At 46.1% G+C, this 4,460-nt stretch overlaps 1 non-coding gene across 1 annotated transcript; it reads right to left on the bottom strand.

Annotated features, from left to right (window-relative positions):
- Positions 1-2,331: 2,331 nt before the first annotated feature.
- TRNAT-CGU lies at positions 2,332-2,403 on the bottom strand. Its single transcript has one exon. It is a non-coding gene; the product is annotated as a tRNA-Thr (tRNA).
- Positions 2,404-4,460: the final 2,057 nt, after the last annotated feature.

The following is a 4,460-nucleotide window of genomic DNA, read 5'->3' as shown; positions in this document are numbered from 1 at the left end:
TAATTCTGGATTGTTCCAATTTTCTGTGTTCTAAAAGATTACCTTTGCATTTGAATGGGAGGGGTGTTTGGAGGTAATTCTGGGGAAAAAATTACACATGTAACATAACATATGCAGTCTAATTCATAATTGCTAAATCATGGAAGAAGCCCAAGTGCCCATCCATCCACGAATGGATCAATAAATTGTGGTATATGTATACCATGGAATATTATGCAGCATTAAAGAAAGATGGAGACTTTACCTCCTTCATGTTTATATGGATTTGGAACATATTCTTCTTAGCAAAGTATCTCAAGAATGGAAGAAAACCTATCCAATGTATTCAGCCCTAATATGAAACTAATCTATAGCTTTCATACAAAAGCTATAACCCAATTGTAGTCCAAGAATAGGGGGACGGGGGAGAGGGAGGGGAGGGGGGGAGGATGGGTAGAGGGAGGGTAATTGACAGCACCACACCTATGGTCCATCTTACAAAGGTACATGTGAATCTTTCTAAATGTTGAATATAAATGTCTTTACACAATAACTAAGAAAATGCCATGAAGGCTATGTTAACCAGTTTGGTGAAAATATTTCAAATTGTTTATAAAACCAGCACACTGTACCCCATGACTGCATTAATGTACACAGCTACGATTTAATTAAAAAAAAAATCATCTTGTAGAAAATCCAAACAATGTACAGTACAAGTTAACAAGGTAAGAAGTGGAAGGCATCATTCCAACAGCTTGCCTATTCTACTTCTCTCCCAAGAGGTCACAACTGTAATATTATTTTGATGTGTACCCTTCTATCCCCTGGCGACTCAATACATGGTGCTCATTCCTGGGTTTAGAATGTGGCTTTAGAATATGGCTCTAGATGGGGGAAGGGGGGTGGTTCTCAAAGTGAGGTCCAGCATCTACATCCTTGGGGATCTTGTCAGAAACGCAAATTGTATTTGAATGGGAGGGGTTTTTGGAGGTAATTCTGGGGAAATTACCTTTGCATTTGAACCAGGACCAGGCCCCAAAGGACCAGGCCCCACCTCATAGCTACTGAACATATTCAGTTAGCTGTGTTCCTCAAGCCCTCTAGGGGTCGCTGCTGCACGCTCGCAAGCGCTGGAACCACTGCTGCAGGATAGGGGAAATTTAGCTCCTGCCGCTCCTGCCGGCTCCACCTCTCCAGGTCAGCTCCGGAGAGCGTGCTCCCATCTGTCTTGCTCTCTGAACAACGTCCGGGGTCCTGTTCCACCCACCACACACTAGGAGCTCTTTTAATGCTTCCTCCAGGCCGGGAGCCTGTCATCCTAGCACTCTGGGAGGCCAAGGCGGGAGGATCGTTTGAGCTGAGGAGTTCCAGACTAGCCTGAGCAAGAGCGAGAGCCCTTCCCCAAAGCCCGTCTACAAAAAATATTTAAATTAGCTGCGCCTGGTGGCGGGTGCCTGTAGTCCCAGCTACTAGGGGAAATACAGGCAGAGATCGCTTGAGCCCATCAGTTTGAGGTTGCGATGAGTTAGGCTGAAGCCCCTGCACTCTACCCAGGGTGATACAAGTTTTAAGTCAAGCTGTTTTTGAGATTCTGCTCCACACCGGTCCTGGAGGGTGCGGTCATTTCATTGCATCTTCAAAGGCATTCAAGCAGCCGTGGGGCATCCTTTAGTTATGCCCAGGACACCTGTGCGGTGAGACGTTGACCCAGACCGCCTCTACAGTCTTCTCTCCGAGCTGCTTCACAGAGGCCCGTGCTGGCTACATACCTATTTTACTGAGGGGCAAACGGAGGCTCAGAGCGAAAGGTTTAGATTTCCCCGTCAGTATTGCTCCAAGTCTGGGCAGGGCTTCTCTCTCAATCGCAGTACCTTCAGTGGATTTCCTTTTAAAAATAGCAATCCAGACAGACACCAGCTGACTGCGGGCGTGGGCTGGGTATCAGGCAACGGCAGTTCTTTCATTTGAGTGGATAAAACTGGAGTCTAATGTTCAGAAAAATGTGAAGTGGCCCTTAAGCCAAGTGCCACCAACTGTAGATCTCCTTGCCCGAGGGATGTTTGGCCCTAGATGGGGCCACGCTGTGCAGGTGACCCCTTAGAACCTTGGACTTTGCGACCCGGTCCACTGGGAGCCCGGCGGCCAGTAGCGCCGACGCTGGACCACCTGGACTGTCACCCTGAGATTGAGGGAGTGTTTGAGCCCAGATTAAAGGAAAACAGTTGGCCCGATCTGCAATTCGGAAGAAAGGATCTAGGGCTGAGTCTGGAAGGCGTGGATGTTTGATTACCGCTCTCGAAACCTGTTTCTCACCGCCCCAAAAATGTCCACCCGTGGCAGAAAGGCGACTTAAGGCACGGACGGGGTTCGAACCCGTGATCTTCGGTTTACGAGACCGACGCCTTACCACTTGGCCACCGCGCCTGCGTTACAATGGCGGCCGGGCGAACCTCTATCGTGGGTCTGCTCCCGGGAGCTCGCCCCGCGGGCACGAGCGCGTGCCTGGCGGCCCCCGCGCGGCCCCGCCCCCTCGCGGCGGTCAGCGGGCGGGGCTCCTGCGGGCGCGCGCCGGCCGATCCCGGAGGACTGAGAGACTCGGGAGCGCGGCCAGAAGGCCCTAAGTTCCCAGGAGCAACCTGGTCGGTGTCCTGGGGTCCCTGCGCGCAGTTGGAGCAGTGTCCCAGAGACTTGGCCGCCTCCTCAGGAGGCGTGTCTGGGTCTGGAGAGCGGGCGAGGCGCTTTAGTTAAGGCGTCTGGTGGTGGCGGTTCTGATCCCAGCTCCACTAGAGACTGAGCGACCTTGGGCGGCGCCTCGCGGAGCCTCAGTTTCCACTCTAGAGTGAGGCAGCGGGAGGCCGAGGTGGTGCCACTGCTTGCCACGCACGCAGTACAGGCTCAGCAAGGGTTGTCGAGTGAATGCGTTAGGTTTTATAAAATAAAACCCCCAAATCCCTTATTCCTCCCAGGGTGTGCCCTGTCCCAGGACCAGCAGCATCACCAGGGATTTTGTTAGAAATGCAACTCGGGGGATGTAGCCCAGTCCTGGGGATTTTACCAGCCGTCCAGGTGATGCCGATTTTCCAGTAAGTCTGAGCCCCAAGGCTTTAGACAATTTATATGCTTATTCACGTTTATAGATCCAAACGTGCGTTTTATTTTCCTACAAGTGAAACTTTACCATTCTTTGCACTTTTATTTATCATGAATTAATATACGATGTATTAATTTAATAGCATGCGGTACATAATACATTATAAACAGAATTGGTAGCATATATTATTTGATGAATATAACAATTTCTATCATTCATTAATGTGATGTGTAATATTAACAAAATAGTGAATTATATGAATGTTCTGAAGTATGTGCTGGTATATCACAATCTGTTTCTGGGAGCTAGACATTGGGTTATCTGCAGCTTTTTTTGCTCTCAACATATTCTGCTACCATTGTCTCCACCACCTGGTACTGATGAGAGTATGCCTACCAGACAGGTGTATAGGCAGATAGTAAACTGAACAATACCAGGAAGTTGTGTTCACTAGTGGCTTTAAATGTCTAAGTTTGGGCAGGTGAGTGGAAAGTCACACATTATCCTTGTTTCCAGATGATATGGTCTTATATCTAGAGAAACCTAAAGACTCCACAAAAAGACTATTAGAACTGATAAACAAATTCAGTAAAGTTGTATGATACAAAATCAATATACAAAAATAAGTAGTGTTTCTTAGGCCAACAGTTAACAATCTGAAGAAGAAACTCCAATTTACAATAGCTACAAATAAAATAAAATACCTGTGATTAAACTTAACTAAAGAAGTGAAAGATCTCTGTAATGAGAACTATAAAATATTGATAGAAGAAACTGAAGAGGACACTCATACAAAGGAAAGATATACCGTGCTTATGGCTTGGAAGAATCAATACTGTTAAAATAGCCAAACTACCCAAAGCAACTTACAGATTTAGTGCAATCTCCATTAAAGTACCATTGACTTTCTTCACAGAAATAGGAAAAATAATCCTAAAATTTATATGGAACCACAAAAAACCCAGAATGCCAAAGCCATCCTAAGCAAAAAGAACAAAACTGCAGGACTCGCATTACCTGACTTCAAATTATACTATAGAGCTGCAGGAACCAAAATAGCATGGTACTGGAAATAAAAGCAGACACATCCAACAGGACAGATCCAGAATTCAGAAATAAACCCACACATCTATAGTGATCTTATCTTTGACAAAGGTGCTGAGAATATAAAGTGACAGTGAAGAAGGGACAGTCTCTTCAGTAAATAGTGCTGGGAAAACTAGATATCTATACAGAAGAATAAAACTAGACCCTTATCGCTCCCATATAAAAAATAAAATTGAAATGGATTAGAGACTTAAATTTAAGACTTGAAACTATGAAACTGCCAAAAGTTTCGTTGGGGAAACACTTCAGGACATTGGTCTCCACGAGGACTTCTTGAGTAATA

Source organism: Otolemur garnettii, unplaced genomic scaffold, assembly GCF_000181295.1.
Source record: "Otolemur garnettii isolate 467f Iridium unplaced genomic scaffold, OtoGar3 scaffold00257, whole genome shotgun sequence".
Lineage (NCBI taxonomy): Eukaryota > Metazoa > Chordata > Mammalia > Primates > Galagidae > Otolemur > Otolemur garnettii.
Note: the sequence above shows the minus strand (reverse complement) of the source record. Positions and strands in the feature narration are given on the sequence as shown.